Source organism: Aethalodelphis obliquidens, unplaced genomic scaffold (assembly GCF_003676395.1).
Source record: "Aethalodelphis obliquidens isolate GAN/ISIS:26980383/991018 unplaced genomic scaffold, ASM367639v1 scaffold14, whole genome shotgun sequence".
NCBI lineage: Eukaryota > Metazoa > Chordata > Mammalia > Artiodactyla > Delphinidae > Aethalodelphis > Aethalodelphis obliquidens.
In genome coordinates this window covers 13,774,050-13,787,851 of record NW_020837958.1, presented here as the reverse complement: position 1 = coordinate 13,787,851, position 13,802 = coordinate 13,774,050, and positions in this window count along the sequence as shown.

The following is a 13,802-nucleotide window of genomic DNA, read 5'->3' as shown; positions in this document are numbered from 1 at the left end:
CCTGTGGTGGCAGAGGCCGTCTTTCCCCAGAAATTTTGGTAACCGAAGTTGGGAGCTACGAAAGCCACCTTACTCCATTGTGTATCTCAGCAGCACTCAATGATTCAATTCAAAAGTTAAACAAGACCCAAAGGCAAAGATTTTAGGTCAGATTAATGCCTCCACAATGACCAAGATTCATGAGAAAAGAGATGGCATGTAATCGAGTTTTTATTTGAACTTTTAGTCAATATTAATTTTCCCTGTCCAAAGAGGCAGGGAAGCGTGTGTAGGAAATTTGGCCAACCTTTGCCTGAACCCTATCCAGTTTAACAACTGTCAAATAATTAATCAGATATTCTGGATTTTATAGTTTTGATATCTGCCATGTATGTATTGAGTTTTCAAGCCATTAGAATCCCATTATCTGTGTTCAACTGGGAAACGGTCTCTAAATATAACTGATGCTTCTTTGATGAAGATGCTTTGGAAGCACATGGGGACCAGACAGGAATTTAAGGAGCCAGGAGTGCCGATAACAGAGAGTTCTGGTTAAAGAAATGCTGTTGAATATAGAGACTGCTGTATGTAGAGGTAGTGATATGGGCTCCTTTGGAAAATTATAGTTACTTACTGGGCAATGCGCCCCTCCAGGGACAGAATCACAGACGTGAGGAATGCAAGGAAAAATGGAGCCATTCTCTGGTTTGGTTTTCTTGTTTTACACGATAGGACTGAGTTCCATAGAGGAGAAATGCTCCCTCGACTCTTCCCTTCTGATCCTGCCAATCCAGGCAATCCTGGACTCTGCCTAGCAAGTGATAAGTAACCAGGGTCCACATGTAGCCCACCTCACTTTGTAATCCAGCTTGAAATCTAATCTCGGGAGGAATGATCAGTTACAAGGTGACTCAAAGACCACATGCATTGGCATCACACAGAGTATGTGCAAAACACCCCCCTCCTTGAACCTCTCCCAGACCTAAGACTCAGACTCTGAGGATGGGGCCAGGAAATCCGCCTTTTAAACAAGCTTCCCAGGTGGTTCTTATGCATATGAATAAGAACTCTTAGAAATTTGGGGGAAAGCAAAATGAATGAAAGAATGAATGTGGGTGCTGTCGCAATTTATGCATCCATTCTCCTACTGAAATATATCTAGCGTTTTTCAATCATTCATTTTTACAAATAGTGATGCGATGAACCTCTTTGCACTGTCACGTTGTGAGCATGTGTTACAGTTTCCCAGCACTCGTGTCTGGATGTGGATTTGCCAGGTCACGGGCACGTGAATCGTCCTCTTGACTAGAATTAAGAAATTGCTCTCTGAAGTGTTTATAACAATCCCCAGTCCTGAACTAGCAGTGGGTTAGAACTCCTTCCTTGTTACCTCCTGGCCAATATTTATTAGCATCCGACTTTTTAGTTTTGCCAATTTGAAGGATGTGGGGTGGCCTCTCCCGTGTCAGTTTGTGCTTCTCTGCTGATCAGTGAGGTTGAGCCTCTTTTCATGTGTTTAATGATGCTCATTTTTTTCTTTTAATTTAAGCTTTTAGCCTTATATCTCTGGTCAAGGACACGTACAATTTTATTTATTTATTTATTTATTTAGGCTGTGCTGCACAGCTTGTGGGATCTTTAGTTCCCCAACCAGGGATTGAACCCAGGCCCTTGGCAGTGAGAGTGTGGAATCCTAACTACTGGACTGCCAGGGAATTCCCTAATGATGCTCATTTTTAAATTGACTTTCTTCTAGGTCTTTAGCAGCGAATTTAAGTTGTACCAATCTATTTCTTTCAACCCGGGACTCCCCTCAATAAAGTCACTTTTATTTGAATGAAAAAGATAATAAGTTGTATGAACATTTGTATTTCTTTCTGAATTTCGCTGGTGCAAAAATGGTCACTCACCCCGGAAGAGACAATGGCACTTGGCAAACTGAAGATGCAGATGGGGAAATCCTTAGAAAGGTCCTGCTCTACCTTGGAAATGGTTGGTCACATCTGAAAGTCAGGGCAATCCACCCAGTCCAACTTTTTCTACTCTGGGTTCAGAGGATTGATTTACCTTGTTCTTCTCTTTTGCTGCCATCTTGTTTTCTTCCTCTGGTCCTTCCTGTTGTCTGAAAAGAGGGACTTTGTGACCCAGAGTCTTTGCCTAACCTCCAATCTTGGGGTCCCCCAGGAGTTATTGGTAGTTGCCACCAGAAGCCAAACACAGGGAAGGCACAAGGGGATGGGGAGTCTTTGGCTGATGGTGTCATCGGAACACACGAAGGACGTGGGTCCGTAGTGCACAGACCTCTCCCAGTTGGCATCAGTAATGCATCAGTCATACCTCTTCTGAAATTATTCTCTTCCCATCTCCTGACCCTCCCTTTCTCTCTCTGAATTCCCAGGGCTAGTGTTCATCTCTTTCTTCTCTTCCGTAAGGAGACCTGTCCTCTTTCACCAACCAGCCACCTAAGCGAGAGTCATCACCTCTCATAGGAAATACCAGACAGATGTGTTGTCATCTCTTATCACACAGGGAGGTCATCCGAAACTGGTTTCTGATGGAACCCCTGGCTGGTTCTTCCTATTCAGGTCTTGGCACAAACAGTACAGTTTCCAAGTATAACCCACTCCTCCCTTTCTACTGTCACTTGTCCATCTTGCCAACACTCATTCTATTACTTGTTTTCCCCTGGACCAGCCAAGAGCCTAGAACAGCCCTAGGACAAGCAGAAGGGACAAGGGCTTTGGGGACCAGAGGGGGGCAGCTGCACAGAAGGGGCAGTAGGTCAGGAAGGTGGAGAAGCAGGCTGTGAGCCCTCAGGTCTCTATGGAAGGGTCTTTGGTGGGCTGTAACAGTGCCCCGAAGGATCTGTCTGTTGCCAACCATCTTCCTTTCAGAAGTGCCCCACACTGGGGTCCTCTGACCTGAGAAATAGTGGTTAATTGAACTAAAGCTCTGTGTGGTTGATTGTGTAATGTAGTCACTTAGCAAATATTTGCTGAATTCCTACTACGTGCCATCTACCATGCTGGATAGCGTGGATGATGGTGAAAGTAGTACAGAAGAAACCAAAAACCAAAAAAACCTCTTTTCACTCCTGCAGTCACTCCGGACTTTAAGGGAATAAGAGGAACAAGCAAGCTTTGATCTCTGCAGAGAGAAATGTCTGGAACAGGAAATGCTATGAAGAAGGGACAAAGCTCAGTGCCTTCATGACCGAGAGGGGGCTGGACAGAGGAAGCACGGATTCTAGGGCTGGAGGTTTCCTGACCAAAGATTTTGCCTCTACTTGAAGTTTTGTCTAGACCTGGGAAATAAAGTAGGTAAAGCACCAAACACAGTGCATGCTACATAGTAGGTGCTCAATAAAATGTTTTGTTTTTCTCCTTATTGCTTCTCTTTACTCTTTTATTTTTCTCTCTTTCCCTTCCTCCATCCTTTCCTGTATCTAATTTAATTCCACCTCTACTTCCTTCTTAGCATTAGTTACAGCGGGGGTTGGCAAACTTTTTCTATAAAGGCCCAGGCAGTAAATATTTTAGGCTTTGCAAGCCAGACCACCTCTGTCATAACTACTCAGCTTTGCTGTTGCGGTGTGAGGGCAGTGGCAGAGACTATATAAATGGGTAACTATGGCTGTGTTCCTGTATAACTTCAGTTATGGGTGCTGAAATTGGACCGGCATATATTTTTCATGTGTTACTAAGTCATATTATTATTATTTTTTTCGATCATTTAAAAATGTAAAGAACAGTCTTAACTCGCAGGCTATACAAAAGCAGTGGATTGGATTTGGCCCAAAGGCTATAGTTAGTTGAACTCTGATTTACAACCATATTTTTTAAATTTGGGGGTCTATAGCCAACCTCTCTGAGAACCCAAGGAAAACTTCACATTAATTCATTCATCTTACAAATGTTTTGAATCCTAGGTGCTCTGCCGGCCACTGGAGCTATGGCAGGAGTGCCATAAAATCCTACCCTTGCGGAGCTTACGTTCTAAACACTTAATAAACACTGAATAAACAAGCAAAGCGAGACTTAGCATGTGCTATGAAGACATAAACAGGGTGCTGTGGGGAACTGGGGGAGTGATGGGGGGTGATGCTGATTCAGATCTGAGGGTGAGACATTGGAGCTGAACTTGAACTAGGAGAAGGGGCAGCTGTAGAAGTGTTGAGAGGGGGGACAGCAAGGGCAAAGTCCAGGGGCCTGGGCCGAGAAGGAGCCAGTGGGGCCCAAGCACCATCATCCTGACCTGAGGCCGAAGAAGAGGGTGACAGAGGGCAGGGCCATCTAGGTCATGATAAGTGTCTGCTGCCCTCACCTCCCCTGTAAAAGCAATGGAAACAGCAGGAAATAACTCAAGCGTTTTAGGGTGAGACGTGACAAGATCTGGTTCTATCACTTTGGCTGAGTCTAGAAGCCCATTCCTAGAAAACTGTACTTAGAGTCACGCTGCCAATTGTTCTGCTGACTGTGTACCGGGGGTGGAGGATTCATAAGTATCCTAAAAGTCCCTCTATGGAAGGCCAAACCTTAAATCCAGAACCCCAGCGTCAAAGAAAGGAAAAGGTGGAGGAGAGACTGATGTTCTGAACAGAAAAGGGCTTTGTGTCCCCTGGAGAGTCCTAGACGGTGCTAGTCCAAGTCAGCTGCTTCCACCTGGTCTCCTTGGTGGCCTCCCTGAGGCGAGGCTTGCTGGAGAGGGGTGGGAGGTGAGTGCAGCAGCTTATGGGGGCCGTCTGTAAACGCAGCTCTTATTTGACAGAAGATGCGTGGATCAGGGTTTGTACAGAAAGCTCCTGGGGGTGGTCGGAGGCAGGGGTGGTGACAGAGAGTCAAGCCTCTCTCTTCTCGTCACACTCCAGCCACCCTCCCCCGCCCCCATACACACACAACACACACACACTCTCTTCCAAGGAACCAGTGCAGACACGCCCTTCCCAGGAAACCCTGCCTGTTAGCACAGCATCAAACCACATGACCCCTACTTGGCTATGCCTCTAGCTTCTCCCATCTTGCAGAGAGAACTGGGCCCTGAGTCAGCTCTCCTGCTCCAACCCAGTGGCCACCTGTGCCCCTGGGGGAGCTTTGGAGGCTGAGAAACCTTCAAAGAGCAGTTAATCACTAACTAGCTGGAGATAAGAGAGAGAGAATGAAACAATGGAGCAAATGCCCAGCCCAGAGCTTAGAGCTTCCTTGCCTGCACACGCCAGGACCTCTCCTGCCCTGGGAGCTGGGATCCAACTGAGGTTGTTCGCCAGAGACAAGTGACACGCCAGTCTTGGAGGGGCTGTAGCGCACCAGGACTGAGGGTCTGGTGGCTGTCGTGGCTCCTTCCCCAGTAGACCCTGTCCCTTCAGCCAAGCCTCGGCCCCAAGGACAAATGGGGGCAGGTACCCAGGGATGGCTCCCTTTATCTCTAAGGTCAGGGTCTGGAATTCAGATTGGCCCCTTTATGGTGCCAACTCTGTGCGGGACACAGAGAGCCAAGGTAAATCAGACAAGGTCCCTGCCTTCAGTGAGCTCACCCACAGGGCATGTCTCCAGTAGTCTAGCTGCTGAAATGCAGGCGGAGGAGGAGACAGACAGGCTGGGACCAAGGAGGAAGGGTCAGCCCAACCTGGGGAGGTCAGGGAGGGCGCTCCGAGGAGTTCACAAGCACAGTCACTAGCTGAGGGGCTGCCAGTGTCCGGCATTATCCTGGGCGCTTCCTAATCCCACATCGCCCTGCATGGGAGCTGCCTGCCCCACTTTACAGATAAGGAACTCGGACACTCTCCCAATAATGCTAGAACCGGGATTCCAAGTTAGGGCTTCCCAACCTTAAAACCACATCAATTTCCATCCAACTGCCCCTTTCCCGTGGCTAACGGCTAAGATGTTCTCAGCGGGGTGTTTTCCCTTTAGCCAAAGACATGAATCTTGGGGAAAACAAAAGTTCCAGACTTCCATTCAAGATGCTGACAGCCATTCATGCCTTAGTATGAATGATGAGGTGGGGGGCACGTTGCTGGGGGACAGGAATGTTGCAGTTTGGGACGGGGGTGCCAAGAGTACAGAAAAAGTGTCTCCCAGCCAGAAAAAAAAAAAAAGGAGCCAAACTTAGAGCACCTGGTTCTGAGGTTTTCCTAGTTTTTCTTAAGGCCCTGCTGACCTGATAGTCCCAAAGGGCTGTTCATTTACGTCTCCCGAGAGCTCCCTGATGTTCAGCCTGCTTTCATTCTGATGCTGTCGGCGGGATCCGGCAGAATAACCTCATGGATCTATATTACCTCCTGACTCCTCAGCATCTTGGACTTCAAAACTCTTGGCCTCCCAAGAGATCGGAGGGGCTTTCAGATGAAACAAATCGAAACGCCTGCCAGCTGCAGCCTGAGCTCTGCAAGGCAGAAATCTGTTCCTTCTGCTTGTGGCCCATTCTCCTCCATCCTGTTCACACAGCTGCGCAGCAGCCGGGCTGGGGTGGCAGGGTGGGGTGAGCAGTGCCCTGCGCTGCTCTGACCATTGGCTTGGCAAGGTAGACTCAGCCTTTTAGGAATCAGGTCTGTTCAAGGGTGGTTTAGACCAAGGCTAACCGGATGCTGCAGAAGAGTGTGCTGAGTCTCCTTGGGGTGGGGGCCAGGACAGAAGGGAGGAGGGGTTGCCTTGCTGTAAGGAAGCTCTCCTACCTCGTGATAACAGCCAATGTTTTTTGTTTTGTTTTGTTTTTTTTGCAGTATGCGGGCCTCTCACTATTGTGGCATCTCCCGTTGCGGAGCACAGGCTCCGGACGCATAGGCTCAGTGGCCATGGCTCACGGGCCCAGCTGCTCTGCGGCATGTGGGATCTTCCCGGACCGAGGCACGAACCCGTGGCCCCTGCATCGGCAGGCGGGCTCTCAACCACTGCGCCACCAGGGAAGCCCAGCCAATGTTTCTTTGAGCACCTAATATGTGCCAGTCACTGGGCAAAGTGCTTAACACATATCAACTCATTAACCCTCCCGATGACCCTATAAAGTAAGCCCTGTTATTATCATCCTCCCCCCTTGACAGGTGAGAAAACCCAGGCACAGGAACTGGCTCAAGGCTTCATGGCTGGTAAGTAGCAGAGTTGGGCTTCGCATCCAGGCAGTCTGGCTCCAGAGGGTGCTCAAGTTATGCTGTTCAAGTTATGGTCTGGGGCCACAGAACCCCAGCCCACCCCAAACTGCCAGAATCAGCATCTTGGCATCTGCATTTGAACAGGATCCCCAGGTGATTCACATGCACACTGAAGTCCAAGAAGTGCTGCCCGCACTGCATTATACTCTCTATTCCCAGTAGGAGATTTGCTTTCCAAACTCTTCATTCATTGCACTGGCGTAGAATTCCCACGCTCTAGACATTGTGCCAGACAGCTGACGGAAGCTGAGAGACAAGCGTCCTCAGGATGCTGTCGACTATGTCCTTCACGCAGGCAGGGCATGCAGTGGAATGAAGAGGGGTGAAGTGGTATGAGCCAGGGTGCCGGGGCTGCCACTCGCTGGTGGTGAGACGGTGACTGGGTCACTTCACCTTCCGGGGTCCCGGGTTCTTCACCTGCAAAACAAGGCAGGTGAAACAGAAGACACCTGTCCCATGGTGAATTCTATATGCAAAGGGTGGGCACCCAGTGGACCCTCAGTGAGGATCTGCTGAAAGAGGGAAGGAAGGAATGAATGAGAGTGCTGATCTCCATGTGGGTTTTCTATGTGTACAGCAAGGAAACAGCCCCCCATTTGCAAGTGAAGAAAAGAAGGGGAGACAGGAGCATCCCTTCTGTCAGTGAAGAGGCAGGGCCTTCCCAAACCCCTCATCCATGTTACGGGAGTGCTAGGTTGCCCCTCTCAGTGGTCCTCCGTCCCCTCAATTCATTGCTCCTGGTTTATTGCTCCTCTACTTCACACCTGTGGATCCCTCGGTAGCTTTGGCCCCATGTCCAGTGGGGGGGGGGGGGGGGGGGGGGGGGGATTACTGAGAATCCTGACCTCTGGCTTCAGGGATACCGGGGATTGAAGGGAAAGGGGCGGTAAGATCTAGACAGTGTGATCATTGGGGCTCTTCTCCCTCCTCTAACTCCTCTCCTTCCTTCTCCCCTCTTGCAGACCACTCTGAGTCCCTTTTGGTTACCAAGACAAAAAAACCAATCCTAACAACACTAGCCAGTATTCCATTAGCTCTTACTCTGAGCCAGTCCTAGAATCATGCACTTTACTAGGTCACGGAATCCTCCAAACAACCTGAGGATGCGCAGGAACCATCGTTACTTCCCTTTTCTAGCCGAGGCGACTGAGGCTCAGAGTGGTTAAGCCACTTGCCTGAGGCAGCTCAGCCACTTCTTTGTGGTGATTTGAATCCAGGTTTGCTCAACTCCAAAGTCCAAGGACCAAGTAACTAACTACACTTACTGCCTTGGTAACGTAACTGTGGGTCACTCCTCCGCCACACAGGAAGCCCACTGAGCAGGGCTTCCCAGCCAAGAACTTCCTGACCCAGCATATCCAAACATAGTTGGAAGGGGGCACAAAATGCAGCTTCCCAGACCCCATCCTGCAGTGACTCTGACTCAGCGAGTCTGTGCGGGGTGGCGGGGGGGGCGGCCAGGACCCTTATGTTCTGGTAAAGCTCCTTAGGTGCCTCTGATACTGAGCCTGTGGGGCGCCCTGGATCCAGAGAGAAACTGGGTTGGGTGGGGACTGGAGGCGTTTCTCTCTCATTTAGAGTAGGAGGAGCCCGGCTTCTGGGAAGAAGGGTAATTAACTTGGAGGGAGCTTCCTGAGAGTGACCTTTGCCCTCAGTGAAAGTGTGGGGATTAAGATAAGGGAGATGGAGCCCTGGCAGCGGGCGGGCAGGCAGGGTGTTTGCTGTCTGGCTCCAGGCTCAGCTGCTGCAGCCTCTGTCCAGGAGAAAGTGTGGGGTGGCCCAGGGGGACAGGGGTGGGACTCATCATTAAAGCGTGAAGCAGTGAACCTTTGGGCTATCCCCACCGGTTCTTCAAAGCCCCAAAACAAGGTGACACGAGACTGTCTCTGTCTTGAGATGCATAAGTGCTCTCGGCCACACTGCCTAGTTCAAGGCCCCCCAGACCCAATGCTTTGCTCCAGCCACTGGCCACCTGTCCTATTAGCCTCTTAGGGCCTTCTTTAAAATGACTCCCTGATCAGAGAATTTACATTTATTTAGAAGTGACTCTATCGTTACCCTTGATGGAAAATTAACATCACTTCCTAGGCATACACGGTAACTGTCACAGGATGAAAATCCAACAATGGGATAAACTTTTAACTGGCTCCTGCCGTCGTGCCCTTTTTGTTAAAAGGGGCCATCAGCACACGGAGGTCTCCTTTAAGGTGTGTGATATGGAAAGAGAATTCGAAAGGGTAACGCTTTTCTCACGATGCGATTCAGTGTTGTTGAATTCCAGGCCCATGTATCATCTAAAATCATGTCACTCGTAACCACTAATACATGCCACAGCATGAGAATGTAAGTTTCATGATGGCAGGGTTTTTGTTTCTTTAAAATCTGTTTTAGTCCCTTCTCTATTCCTAGTATTCCGAGAGCCTGGAACAGTGCCTGGAACGCAGGAGATGCTCAGGTATCTATTGAAAGCATAGACCATGGGGCACCTGAGCTGGGCCCTTCCAACCCTTTCTCTTCTCTGGACTGAGAAGCAGAATGTCAAAATGCAGAGGGCATCAGACTGGCAACCAATTGTCTTGGTTCCTTGATTCTAGCCTGGCCGCTCACTTAGGACTGAGACCTCTGAAAGCCTGAGCCAAAGCCTGCCCAGCCCGGCTCCTCCCCAACCCTGGAAGGGTTGTGAGGACCCAGTGAGATGTTGGGCGGCCAGGACCTTGTGTGCACAAGGCAGGGCTGGGTTGATTGTAAATGGCAGGTGCCTGATTGTGACCCCGATGTCTTTGGGCACCAAAGGTCTGACTCTAGAACGTTTTCTTTGCCCTCTCCTGGAGACAGCCTACTGGCTTTCCTTTTTGCATTGGGCAAGCATGCTGGCCCGGAGGATGGAGCCAGACCTCACACTGTGGAGACCTGCTTCCGTGTCTTCCTGAGTGCTGGGAGGTTGTGATGCCATCTTCCCTGTGAGTGCTTATCTTGAGTGGAACCATTACTAGACTGCTGAGAATATTAATAATAATACACTCCTACTAATAGTCCAAGGAGGAACCCACTTGTCTGCCACTGAGCCAGTCTGGCCTGGACCTCTGGAGCCTGGTCACAGCCCTCTACTTCTATTAGCACTTTGTAAACCTGAGGGTGTTCTGTTTTCCTCCCTAAGGAGTGGTGGTTAGAATCTGCCAGAACTTTCTCAGGACACAACCCCCAATAGTTACTGCCCTTTGTAACATAACTTATTCAAAGTTTAAGATTTGCCAGACAAAGGCAGAGAGAAACTGGCCCCGAGGATGAAAGCAGGAGGATTTATGTGACACCCGCCAGGGCTGCAAGCCTACGTTCCATTGCTGAGATCTGATACCTGTCATCTACGGTGGGGTGATGGCCACGCCATGTCATCCCTCATTCACTAACTACGTGTTTAGGGATTCCTATAGCGCACCCGCCACGGCGCAAGCGAGCCAGGGAGAGAGGCAAGTGACTAAGCCGTTTCAATGCAGTGCAATAAATGCTCCTTGGAGGAAGAGCCCAGGAGAAGGGAGGGAACCACTCGGGGGTGATGGGTGAGGAGACGGTGTCAGGGCCATCAAGCAGCAAAGCTCCCCAGACGAAGCTCTGTTTGGGCTGAGATCTGAAGCTTGGGTAGCAGTTGGCCAGGAGAAGCAGGAGGAAGTGTGCTCTGGCAGATGGTCCAGCATATGGAATAGATTGGAGGAGATAGAGACAGAGGGAGAGAGGAGGGGAGAGTGACCTGCCTGTTTGGGGGACTGAATGGAGCCAGTATGTGGAAGTCCAGTGAGGAATAGCTGGAGATGAGCTTGAAGGAATAAGTAGGACCCAGATCACAGAGGCCCTTGCAAATCACGTGATGGAAGCTAAACTTTACTGCAAAGGGAATGGGAGCCACGGAAGTGTGTTAAACCAGCAGATGCACGTTATAGAAAGGCCTCTGAGATCTCCTCTTCTTCCATCCGTGGCTCTGAGGACAGATCCCTAAGGGCCTCCTGGGCAGAGGTTCATGTGACATACCTAGGGTGAGAGTGGTCCGCTGCCACGTCGGGGTTGAGGCTCGGCTCCCATACAGCTGAGAGCAAGATGGTGACAAATGACTCAGCCCCAGACACCAGAACGGTCACGGGAAGGAGGCACCTGTTAGGGTCTTGCTGGTTTGCTGCTGGCCTACACATTTAATTACTGAACAGGCTGCCATACCACTTGTCCTTCTCAGCCCTTTTTTATTTTATTTATTTATTTTTAAAATTTATTTATTTATTTGGCTGTGCTGGGTCTTAGTCGCGGCATGCGGACTCTTAGTTTCAGCATGTATGTGGGATCTAGTTCCCTGATCAGGGATGGAACCCGGGCTCCCTGCATTGGGAGCATGGAGTCTTAGCCACTGGACCACCAGGGAAGTCCTCTCAACCCCTTTTTAATCTCTGTTCTCCACCAAGCCCTTCACCTCTCCCCTCTCTGCTCTCTTCCCCTCTACCCTCAGCTTTCTTAGCCATGCCCAGGTATCCTGGTTTTCACCTTGGACAAGAGAAGATCTGAGGCAGCATCACCTGGTCTTGGCCTTGGAAAGAACACTGCAGGCATCAGTTGGGAGGGCTGGGAAGGTGCCTCGCACTGGGCTTCTTGTCCTGCTCTACCAACCACCAGCCATTAGACATGGGGCAGAATGACTTTTCCTCTCTGAGTCTCTGTGTCCTCATCTGTAAAATGGGGATAATCTCACAGGGATAGTGTGAGATTTAGGTGAGGTTTGTGAACCTGCTTTGTGAACAGCAAAGCTCTGGATAAATATCTATTTTGGGTTATTAGGTATTGCTTTGCTGGATTCTGCAGAACGGTGGCAGGGAGAGAAATGGAGAGATCTGCTGTGTTGGAATATTTTTGTCATATAGATATAAATAGATAAATATACACCTGTCACAAAATTAAAACAAAGAAGAACGGGAACTTTCCTCCCAATCCCACCCCCCACCCCTGGCAGAAACTCTTAATATGATTGCTGTATATTCTCCCAGTCATACACAAAATACATAATTTAAACCAAAAAAATACAACAATTTTATAAGCCTTGTTTTTTAGCTTGTTTTTTTCACTGTATGTGGACATTATTTATTTATTTATTTTTATTCAGTAGTCAGAACTTCCTCTGACCACAGCCGGGAAATGTTCTCTCTGATTTTTTTTTAAATTAATTAATTTATTTACTTATTTATTTTGGGCTGTGTTGGGTCTTCGTTTCTGTGCGAGGGCTTTCTCTAGTTGTGGCAAGCGGGGGCCACACTTCATCGCGGTACGCGGGCCTCTCACTATCGCGGCCTCTCTTGTTGCAGAGCACAGGCTCCAGACGCGCAGGTTCAGTAGTTGTGGCTCACGGGCTTAGTTGCTCTGTGGCATGTGGGATCCTCCTAGACCAGGGCTTGAACCCGTGTCCCCTACATTAGCAGGCAGACTCTCAACCACTGTGCCACCAGGGAAGCCCCCTGTGGACATTTTTTAATGTCATGGTATACAGACCTATCTTCCTAATATCACTGCATAGTATAGATGGACCATAGTTTATCTTAACATTATTCTGTTGGTGAACATTAATATTATTTCCAGTTTTTCATCATGTATTTCTGTGGTCTTTTGTGCATATATCTATGAAAGAAATTCTGAGTAATGGGGTTGCTGGGCCAAAGGGTATGAGCGTTCACATCTTGGTAGATAACCACCAAATTGCTCTCCATAAAGATTGTACAAACATACCCTCCAAGGTGCTCCTGAACTAAATGTGGGTGTTACCTGTTCTTTTGGAGCTTTTAAAACTGTGAAACCCCCCTCCTCCCTCCGCTGGCCATGTGGTCCACTGACCAGTTTTGTTCCAATACTCCTCTGCCTGACAAGCTGAGTGCCAAGTGACAGCAGTGGGCAGGGGCCGTCTGAAAAATGGTTACCCAAGAAAATGGTAGGAACCTGGCCCAAGACTATCTGGAATGCTTGCTTTGAGGGTTAAATGGAGTCACTACATTTCCAAACATAAAATCCAGAAGCAATAGAGTCACCTACTTTAAGCACATAGCATTGTACCTGACGCAAAATATTATTATTGTTATTGGTTTTGTTATTCTAGAAAGTTCTGACACACAGATCTTTGTTGTGTTTGGAGGGATGGTGGTGAGAGAGAGGAGGAAGGTGTGGAGAGGTTGAGGTGTGAGTTTAACAAAGTGTGACTTTGTCATTGTCAGGCTGTGGCTGCTCACGTGTCTTGGTCACATCCAGGCCTTCCGTGTTACAAAATGCAAATCGCCAGGTAACTAAAGAGCATTTCCATGGAAAGAGCCTGTGACCTCCTGGTGGTGCTTGCATGTGAGAGAGTGAGTGCTGTGGGAAAGAGGAAAAGGGGAAGAGTGGGGAGGGGGAGAAGGAGGCCTCTGCGGCCCTCGAAACCTAAAACAAGGGGCCATTGGAAAGTCTAGACCCGATTACTGACAACACTGGCCCCGCTTGGGGTTGGTCACCAATTCAACTGGCCCCATTCTAAAACTCCTTTAAGCAGGGACGGGGAGTCAAGCCCAATGGAATCTGGGGAGACGGTGATCTATGGACACCGTGTAAGAGAGCTACACAGTTTGAGTGAGTGTAACTGTGTAAGACAGTTACACAGGCCGAGGAGGCAGAATTCAGAATGACA